The sequence below is a fragment of the Choristoneura fumiferana genome, chromosome 3, assembly GCF_025370935.1.
Source record: "Choristoneura fumiferana chromosome 3, NRCan_CFum_1, whole genome shotgun sequence".
NCBI classification, from domain to species: domain Eukaryota; kingdom Metazoa; phylum Arthropoda; class Insecta; order Lepidoptera; family Tortricidae; genus Choristoneura; species Choristoneura fumiferana.
Genome location: NC_133474.1, coordinates 23623853 through 23635379, shown reverse-complemented (window position 1 = coordinate 23635379; position 11527 = coordinate 23623853).

Below are 11527 nucleotides of genomic sequence, written 5' to 3'. Positions count from 1 at the left end.
CAAGGTTCATGTTCCCACAAGGGCTGAATGGGCAGAAGGACTGACACTGCCGGAAGGCAGTGAAAATTCATGGTACACGGATGGATCTAAAATGAAATCCGGTACAGGAGCCGGCATTCATGCCAAGGACTTTAACAGTAGCGTAAGCATGGGAAATTATGCAACTGTCTTTCAAGCAGAGACGTATGCAATTATCGCCTGTGCACAGGAGAATATAGATAGGAAGGTAAGGGAAAAAACCATCTATATACTCAGTGACAGTCAAGCAGCCCTAAAGGCGCTCACATCGCCAAAGGTTGACTCAAGACTGATCTATAATGGAGTACAAGCACTAAACAAGCTTGGCAGACGCAATAGAGTGAGACTGGTTTGGATCCCAGGACACAAAGGCTTCATCGGAAATGAAAAAGCAGATGAGCTAGCAAGGGAAGGGTCAATGAACAAAACATAGGGCCCGAGCCGTATGTGGGACTCTCACAGGGAACCATGAAGAATGCCATAAACGACCATACCAAACTTAAACACCAACAAGAGTGGAAAACACTGGAAGGTCTAAAGCATTCAAAACGATTCATCGAAAATGTCAGCACAAGCTGGACTAAAAACTCTGGACACTCAGTAGGAAACAACTCCGACATATCGTCGGGGCATTCACAGGTCACTTCAATACTAAACACATACTAGTAAAGATGGGACTACAGGACAATGAAGTCTGTAGAATATGTGGCGAGGAAGACGAAACAATGGAACACATTATGTGTGAATGTGACGCCCTCGCCAGATCAAGAATGAGACTCTTTGGCGACGGATACCCCGCACCAGGAGACTTTAAGGCACTACCGCTACGTCAAATCATCCAATTTATGGACGAGGTGATAAAGGCAATAGAGTAAGTGCGAAGGAGGGGTAATTACACAAAAGATCCCTACGGGTCGAAGTGTATCCGCAAGGACCCCTAACGATAAGATAAGATAAGATAAGATGGGTAGAGGCAAGTCGTAGGCTATACTGTTTGAATGTCTCAAAAAGGGAAGGTAGAGTGTTTTATTCATGTTGATTTTGAGACCGTTACATTCGAACCAATGTGTGAGTTCTTCCCAAGTCCTGGTCATTTGAAACTCAAACACAGCATCACTTTGATTCTCAACTATAATACTTGTGTCGTCGGCATATAGGTAAGCTGTTCCATGTGTTATATTGTACTGTAAATCATTAACAAAAATTATAAATAGCAAAGGCCCAAGTATAGAACCTTGGGGAACTCCACATTCAATTGCTTTTTTTGCAGAATTAACAAATTATTACACCCTAACCCATCTTCATCTGGTATTTGTACAAATTGGGCTCTATCTGTCAGATAAGATGTAAGCAGTTTTAATATCGATCCCCTTATCCCGTAATACTCTAATTTATCCAACAGTAATTTGTGGTTAACACAATCAAAAGCCTTGCTAAGGTCACAAAATATACCAGCACATTTGTGATTATTATTGAGATTGGTCATAACTTGTCGGACTAATTCAGAAATAGCCGTTACTGCATTTCTATTCTCCCTGAACCCAAATTGTTGAGAACAAAAATAATTATTTCTCTCAAAATGTTTAACAACTCTTGATGCGATTGCCTTTTCAAAAATTTTTGATAGAACTGTTAACAGTGAAATAGGACGATAATTGTTAATGTCCATTTTAGAATGCTTTTTGTGTAAAGGTACTACTTTTGCCATTTTAAGTTGGACAGGGAAAATCCCATCACATATGCAAGTATTAAATATGTGACACAGCGGTTTACACAAGACTTCAATGCAATCCTTAATTAAAACAGTACTTATATCGTCCGGGCCACACGCACTCGTATTCTTTAGCGATTTGACAATGTTTACTATTTCTCTTTCATCAATAGGTGACATAAACATAGATTTTGCATTATCAATGCGATAATTCTGTAAAAGGGTCATGTGTTGACCTTTATGTAATTCGTTAATTTTAGTAGTCTTGCCCGCTCTAATAAAGTAGTCGTTAAAAATATTGCTTATTCTTACCGGATCATCAATCACTTCATTATTATCTATTAGTTTGATCGTACCCTTACCTAATATTGTATTTTTGCCTGTATTCTCCTTAACAATTTTCCACACAGCTTTACTTTTCGATTTCGCTCTTTCTATTATATTTTTGACATGTATGTTTTTTGCCGTGTATACAAGTTTTTTAAGTATATTATTATAAGTCGTATAGTACTTTTTAAGATTTTTATCGTGTTTGTATTTACGAGTTTTTAATAGCAATTGCCTTTTTTTTTACATGATATTCTACTACCGTGTTCTTTACACTTTTGCGGTCGCCGCATGCAGCATGCGGCGAACGACTCAGTGTAATTGCCGCTTTACATAGTGTACTGATTTTCATGACAACCAGTAATCCCTTACCAACTTTTTATATTTTGTTATTGTTGTCAAATATATCATTGTATAGTATTTTTTTACCAAGCAATGGCCGACATTTTTCATTGTTTTATTTCATCTCATCTCGGCCTACATACGTCTCATTGGAGGGCACAAGTCTCCTCCGAAGAATCCTACTGAGAGAACAAAAAGACTTGGCCGTAATCCCTACACGCGGGCTCAGTGCTAATAGGAACTTCATTCATGATGGGTACCATTGATGCTTCGCAGGTTTGTGCGGGTTTCCTCGTCATGATTTCCTTCACCGTAAAGCTCGCGGAAAATTTCAAATGTAATTTCGCACATGGACTACTTCTTGAAGGACTGGTCTTTTTATGCAGTGGACAGAGAGCAGTGGAAGTATCGGGGGAAGACCTTTGTTCAGTAGGACAGGATAGGATACCTTACAATAAATTATCAATGAGCTATAACCTAACCAAAAAAAATTGGAAAAACCCCCGACCTTGTCACTTCAAAGTTCAATATCTCAAAAACGGCTGAACTGATTTTGATAAAACATGTCTAAGAACCATCGCTAGAAAATCTGCTTTCAAATAAAAAAACCGGATTCAATTCGGTCAACCCGTTTAAGAGCTAAGGTGCCACAGACAGACACACAGACTCACATAGCGGTCAAAATTATAACACCCTTTTTGCGTCGGGGGTTAAAAACACTAGGCCACCATCACATAGTAATTTAAAATAAGAACTGGCATCTTAACCCACCTTCCTACCTACCTACCTACTATACCTATTTACAATACAATGACTCTTCACAGAGAGAAAATACCTACCTAGATATTTGGTCCACCGAAATTAATAACATTAGAACATTGTCAAATATCGAAAATACAAACTGAGACATGGATGCACAGAAAAACCAGAAAAAGAGACCAGCGCTGGGAATCGAACCCAGGTCCTCAGCAATCCGTGCTGCGTGCTATAACCCCTACACCACCGCTGGACAGGAATCTAGACACGAATTTTTCCTATGCATACATATCTCAGGTTGCTTATTTCTACTACGCTACTTATTCAGCAGCACTAGCGACATCTATGTTTCGCTCTCATCGAGAGACGTCACACTCTTTCGGAACCAACCGCTCACCCAGACAAGAGATGTCGCTACTAAGCAATCAAATTATGATTGATTTTTTTTGGAGTCTTTTCAAAAAAACTCCAAAAAAAAATCAATCAATGTCTTTATTTATATTAAATCCAATTTTACCGTAGAGTAGGCAAATAACTTGGCAGGAGTTTATCGGTCCGGAGAGCAAGTGCCTCCGCCATTTTGTCCTTAATTGAGTCCCTAATTTACACGCAAGTTTGGAAGCTAGTTGAAAAACTTTGGATAAGGAATTGAGGATTGTCAAGAACCTAATTAAAGTATCTGACTCGTTTATGTGCCATTACAACTTTTGACTTCCGCGTTTGCTACAGAATTGAATTTAGAATTGATTTTAACAAATACTACTTAGGGATCTCCTTCTTCTTCATTTCAGAAGAAGAACACAATTATAGGGATCCGTATTCAAAAGTATTTTGTGTCGTTCGTCTGTATAGGGTCGGTTAAGGAAGGAAACAATCGGAAACAACAAAAACCAGCCAAGAGCATGTCGGACACGCCCGAAATAGGGCTATGAAAAAATTAAGTAATATTTTTCTAAGGATTTCGCATTTTGTACGGAATATTCCAAGTTTAGGTATATTTTATACCTTAGGCTGCATTTACTCTTAAACTACTAATAATTCTCAAGAAAACTTAACCGTTATAGTTTTCCTTGTAAATTTGATATACTTACTACCATCCTGAATTATTTTCAAAATTTTCCACCCACCGGTTTAGATTTTAGAGGGGGGGGGGGACGCTCGATTTTAATGAAAATTGTGCACTTTAAAGTGGAATATTATGCAAACAGGTCACTGAATCGAAAAACAACCCCCTATTGATTTTAAAAGACCTACCCAACGATATCCCACACTACAAGGTTGGATGAGAAAAAAAAATCACCTCCACTTTAAGTCTATGGGAGGTAGTCTAAAAAAAGTGTTTTTGAAATTTTTATCATACCATTTTGTCGGCATAGTTAACATATATATTCGTGCAAAATTACAGCTTTCTAGCATTGATAGTCCCTGAGAAAAGCCGCGGACGGACAGACAGACGGACAGACAGACAGACAGAAAGACATGGCGAAACTATAAGGGTTCCGTTTTTGCCATTTTGGCTCCAAAGGTACACAATCAAGCTAAAGATCTGGAATTCCCACGAAAGCAAATAGCCTATCATGCATCTACAAACTCCGCGATTAATATTTGTGTTCTCCGTAAATAGCCAACTAAACATCCCTTTCGTTTTCCTCGCCCTTTATAAATTAGCCTTTTACCATAAAAAATCAGAGCCGCGCCGTTATCTGCGCCTGCGATACTATTTCACAATGATTAATCAACAACGGTGTTGTTTGCCTTTCGCCTTCCGGTCCTATCTTCACTAAAAAACTACGAAATTCACTATCACCAATAAACTTTTCAGTCCATCGCTGGGTTCTCCCGAAACGCTTGTAAGCACAGCTGTGTTTAACCGTCAATGAACGTGGTACAGTTTTGTGTGGTCGGATAGTGTTTTGCGTGTTGGTACAGTCCCATCCCCGCCTATTGTTATCAAGTTGAAATCAAGCCGGCTTTTTGTGTCGGCGCCCCTTTTGCACCTTTGGCTTTATACGAGAGTGTAAAACTACATTTAGTTAGCTGTTTTGGAAAACTAGAGCATAAATGTTTAGTTGTATGGGACCGGTGCGAATGCGAGGACCTTTTTATGACCGCATTGAAGTTATTTTTATAGAATTTGCCTATTGCGTCCTTCCAGTTAGCAAAAATCTTTTTAGCCAAAATCCAAATTCAACGGTCAGCGCTGCTTTAGGCTTTAGGTACTATATTAGTGTACTTTTTCTTGCACACTGTGCCGTTTTCTCACACAACTAATGATGAATACGCAAATGCGCAAACTAAAGCCCAGTTAAGACTAGCAAGAAAAATCGTGCAAGTTGTATTACATTGCGATTCCATAAAGTGAACGAGTTTAAAGTGGTTCTAGGTGGATCGAGCGCCGCAATGTAATGCAACTTGCACGATTTTTCTTGCAGGTTAACTTGTAGGTTTACGAGTACTTGCAGTTAAGGCTAAAATAATTTCCTTTTTCAAAATATCAACTTTTTGAGGGTAGAAAATAGAGGTTTCCAGGAGAGCACAAAACGTGATTTCCAACCGCTACATTACGTATATTACTAATAAATATCAATATACATACTGATAATATCAGATTTTTCTCTGAAATTTCCTCGCCTTTTCTATTATTTAGAGTTGGCCGGAACCTTCTCAGCCGATTTTAAGTGAATAAGAACCAAAACGACGCACACATTCACATCCACATTAAAAAAATACGCGCAGTTGCAAGTCGAAGCCTACTATGAATCTCCAAAATATTCCACGCAGCAAAACTCAAGGGAGAAGTGTACCATTATGAATTGTAATGCATTAAACATTTTGTTTTTATTCGCAGCCGGCCTAAGTCCCGCTAACGCCGCTCTAAGCTGATTCACACTAAAAATACTTAGCCGGCAAAATTGCTGTGCCTTCGTTATTTTCCTGCGGGAAACACGACGGGAATTTATAATATTCATAAGGAAAATGAATTTGCGAGGGAAAAATGCCGGTCGCAACTTCAATGGGGCCCTTAATGTTAAGGACCCGATTTATGTCGCCGACGAAATTGTTACTGTCGATAATTGGTTATATCGCGGCTCTGCAATTTGAGCTCTGATTTCCAAACGTTTCGTGACGGCTATAGAGTGTTGACACCACCTGTCATCATGATCAATTCAATTCCTAGACCACAGAGTTTCGTTACGACATTTTTAACTTCCAACGCAAAAGAGGGGTGCTTAAGTTTGACGCCAATGTAATGTCTGTCTGTGGCATCGTAGATCGTAGCTCTCAAACAGATGTGCCGACATCAATGCTGGTTTTTGACAAGCTTTTATTTAGTTTCACCTGTTCCGTTGTTTGTCCGTCTGTCTAATTGAATCTTGCAAGTTGAATTCGACCAACTTACAGTAGTTGGATTGACTTGAAATTTTTTATACTTGTGTAAATTGCGTGACAATCTGCATCTGGTAGTGACGTCCTGGTAGTCCGGCCAGGATCGTCTCCACAGGACGGAATTCTTCAACGGTTAATGGCATCTACTTGAAATTTGGTATGCAAATGTAGTTAGGGTGACAATACGAGTACAGTCAACAAAAAGTACAGTCAGCAAAAAAAAGTTGTGTTAAAAATGTTTTTTTTACCAAAAACTTATTTTATGTGAAAGTGAATTCCCTTGTAATGATTCTCAGCTACGTTTCATTAAAATTGGTTCAGCTGTTTTTGAGACATTAAACTTGCAAATGACAATCTCTGGGTTTTTTTAATTGTTCTTAGTTCATTAGGTTATTAAAGTTAATCCATACTAATATTATAAATGCGAAAGTGTGTGTGTTTGTATATTTTACGTTTTTCACGTCGAAGCGGAGCGAGGGATCGACGTGATTTTTGGCATAGAGATAGTTTATGAGCCAGAAAGTGACAAGGCTACTTTTTATCCTGGAAAATGCATAGTTCCCGAGGGAATAGCGCGCGATAACCGAATTCCACGCGGGCGATGCCGCGGGCAAAAGCTAGTCAAAATATAATCCGGTTTCCCGAGTTTGTATTAAAACGGTTTCTTCTAGAACTGTCTTAGAGTTAAGATTGGTTTTTTGGAATCTTTTTGTATTTTTTATTTCAATTCCAAATTTTTACTTTTACGGTCATCCCGTAAAACCGAAATTGAAAATACAAACTGAAATATAGATGCACAGAAAAAACAGAAAAATAAGACCATCACTGGGAATCGAACCCATCAGTGGTGTAGCGGTATAGCACGCGGTACGGATTACCGAGGACCTGGGTTCGATTCCCAGTGATGGTCTTATTTTTCTGTTTTTTCTGTGCATCTATATTTCAGTTTGTATTTTCAATGTCATAGAGTTTATTAATGATATATTTACCCTAATAGTATAGTGTAGTGTATAATATAGATAGAGGCAACTCTAGTAAAGTGCCATCAGGAGACCCACTTGCTCGTTTGCCATCCACTCGAATAAAATAAAAGTGCTTTGTGTTTGACTATTTTAATAAAGGCTAGAACACCTAAATCGATTTAAGCCACAAGTGTAAAGCCCGCGCTCCTCTGGCAACTAAAACTATACAGGGTATCTCAGAAACTGGCGATAGTCCGGCAATAGTTCGTAGGGCTGCTAATTACGTCTTAAAATAACTTATTTTTGGTTTAGTAAAATAGTCTTCGGTAGTTTGTCATTTCAAAAGATTTTTTTCCTTTAGCTTACTTTTTTATTCCACATCAAAAAAGTGCACTTTTCCCATGGGAAAACTGAAAAACTTGATAAAGTTTAAAAAACGAATATGGCAGTAGCTTAGGTGGACGTTTCCTTCAGTGTTCAGAGTGTTTAGCATATTTTTCACGATAAGTCACGATAAGTCACGATGTATTATTGTACCTATATACTTATACCTAGCAAGCGACGCGCCCGGCCGGCTTTATGCCAATGTAGTTTTGGGGAAATTGAGGTGAAAAATGTGAAATTACCGCCGTTTGTACCGCTACCGACTTTAATTACCTATCACCATCATCATCATCATCAGCTGGAAGACGTCCACCGCTGAAAAAAAGCCTCCCCCTTAGACCGCCACAATGAACGACAACTCGCCACTTGCATCCACCGGTTGCGAGCAACTCACGTTTTGTAATATTTAGCCATGATTATCATCACACCCTTACTCATGACGATGTTAATAATGCTGTAATTCACCCATCTGCAATACCCTGGTGTTGCAGTTGTCTATGGGCGGTGGTGATCTCTTACCATCAGGAGACCCACTTGCTCGTTTGCCATCATCATAAAAAAAAAATTACCTCAACCACGGCGAATTTAATTACATCTGAAATAGCTCGCACAGGAAATCATGTCTATAAAGAAATCCTGACGCCAGCATTCCAAGAAAGGAAAACGGGAGGAAAATACACCATTTGGAAAAGCAATTAAATGCGCCCGAGGTGCACTTAGCTCGTAGTTCTGTTTAAAGAACAATTTCAAACTGCCGTTACTTTAACTGGACTTTTATGTGCAGTATCTATTTTATCAACCCCAGTGATGCACTGGGGCGTAAGTTTAACAGCGTTGCCGGGCTGTCTGTTGTATGAGTGACAGTGCCACTGCAGAAGCTAAACATTATTACCAACCGGCTTTATTTTCCGTAGGTAAGTCCATCATAGCTATATTTGAACAAACAGATTGCACACAGTCTCTATATATCGAATAACTCGCATTAAATATGCAGTGCGTCAATAAGAAAGAGAGAAAAAGAAAGAATTTCCTGGTTGCAAAAAAATATATTTAAAATGCGCATGTCATGAAATGGTCTCACATCAGCAAACTGAGCTGGTCTTAATTGGCTTCAGAAATAGTACATTGTGTCTTAAGGGCGGTAAATAAGGAATTACGAACGAGAGTCTATTAGAAGCCCGAAGGCTTTAATGAGTCGAAGTTTGTAATTCTAGTACCGCCCGTGCGACATACAATGTTTTTCATCACATTTGCGAGTAAAATTTTATATTTCTAAAAGAAAAATATGCGTGTGCATGTGGTCCTGCAGCATCGCGCGCAGCACCTTCAGTACGGACACTGGCTCATTGACCGACCATGGGCTTCATGACAACAAAATTAGTACGGGCAATGACTCATTTACCGACCACGGGTTTCATGAGAAGCACATTAAGGTCGAGGGTTTTATTTGGGGGGTTGCAACCAAGGTAGCCTGCATGTTACGACACTGTTTACGAGCTAGTGTGATGAAAAAAATATTAATGTGAGACCATTTCATAACTTACTCGTATCAGTTCCCCGTAACAACTCAGTTAAGTACTTGGGATCCATTTGGATAACCTGGAGAGAACATATCCGAGCAAAAAGGGATCAACTCAACCTAAGATTCCGTGGGTTGTACTGGCTGCTTGGGAGAAACAGCGTCCTGTCTCCGGACAACAAGCTTCTCATATACAAGACTGTCCTGAAACCAATATGGACATATGGCATCCAGCTGTGGGGCTCTGCATGCGACTCTATAATCGCTTTAATACAAAGTGCTAAAGACTCTATACTTAAGCAAATTGCCAATACACCCTGGTTCATCGGGAATTCAGAAGTCCATCAACATCTAATGATTAACACAGTGAAACAAGAAATTCAGTCATATTCAACAAAATACAAGAAGCGACTTGAATGCCACCCTAACCAGCTGGCAGGGTTACTCACTGAGCCTGACCAGATAAGAAGTCTTAAGAGGCCCAGAATCCTAGAACTGGATCAACTAATATGAAGATTCAGCCACAGATAGAGCGGTCTCTCGCTGGGGAGCCAACTCTACACGCCATCGATCACGCAACTCATCCGCTCATAGTCCCCCGACTCATCGCATGATAATAATCCATACTAGATAATATTATAAATGCGAAAGTGTGTGTGTTTGTGTTTGTATGTATGTTTGTCCGTCTTACACGTCGAAACGGAGCGACGGATTGACTTGATTTTTGGCATAGAGATAGTTTATGGGCCAGAGAGTGACATAGGCTACTTTTTACCAGGAAAAATGCACAGTTCCCGAGGGAACAGCGCGCGATAACCGAATTCCACGCGGGCGAAGCCGCGGGCAATAACTAGTAAATAAATAAAACTCGAATCAGTTAATGATAATTATTCAAATAGATGAAAATAAAGTGTCAGCGCAAAACCAAACAAACACACAACAAACAACAACAAATCAGACCGTGTGACCATGAGGCCAATGTACCTATTCATTAAAAAGTGCAATTAACAGAAAATGGAAGCAGAAACTAAGACACAATATAATGCCTCTTTCTTGAACACCACATGTTTAGAAGTCATAGAACACAATTCATATAAATAATACATAGAGAAAATTTACAAGGCGTCTTATTTAGTTACGTCTAACTTCTACACCATCTTTCACGAAACATTTTCCAACTCAAATCCAAACTAACAATCGACCATCTACAACCCCACGATAAATTATATCGTTCCCGTCGACAGGAGATAGTTCGATGCGCACCCGCCGCAATAATTAGCGCGATGGATCACTAGATGGCGTTGATACAAGATCGCGCGATACGCACGCGAGGGTGTTATTTTAGTTGTAGTTCATTTGTCAGGCAACCCCTTGCACGCTTTGCTGCAAAATTTGCTTTGTGAACAAGTCTTAAATATTTTATATTTTGTTTAGGTACGTAAAATCAATAAAAAGACACATAAATATTAATGAGAAATTATGTTACCTACTCATATGTTACTTATAATGATTTGCAAGTTTTTGTTAAAAGAAACATTTTAAATACAATTTTTTTAGCTGACTGTACTTTTTGTTGACTGTACTTGTATTGTCACCCAAACTACATTTGAATACCAAATTTCAAGTCGATGCCATTAACCGTTGAAGAGTTCCGTCCTGTGGACACGATCCTGGCCGGACTACCAGGATGTCGCTATCAGATTATTGTGTTGTCTACTACTCGTGACAAATCCATACTAATATTATCAATGCAAAAGTGTGTGTGTTTGTACGTATGTTTGTGTGTTTGTATGTATGTTTGTCCGTCTTCCACGTCGAAATGGAGCGACAGATCGACGTGATTTTTGGCATAGAGATAGTTTATGGGCCAGAGAGAGATATAGGCTACTTTTTATCCCGGAAAATGCACAGTTCCTGAGGGAACAGCGCGCGATAACCGAATTCCACGCGGGCGAAGCCGCAAGCAAAAGCTAGTAAATAAATAAAAACGAACTAGGCAAGTTAAATAAAAGCTTTTAAAAAAGAATTGTACATGTATTTTGCAGGTGCTAGGACCTTGTGCAAGGTCCGCCCGGATTGCTACCACCATCTTGCTCGCTAATCCTGCCGTGAAGCAGCAGT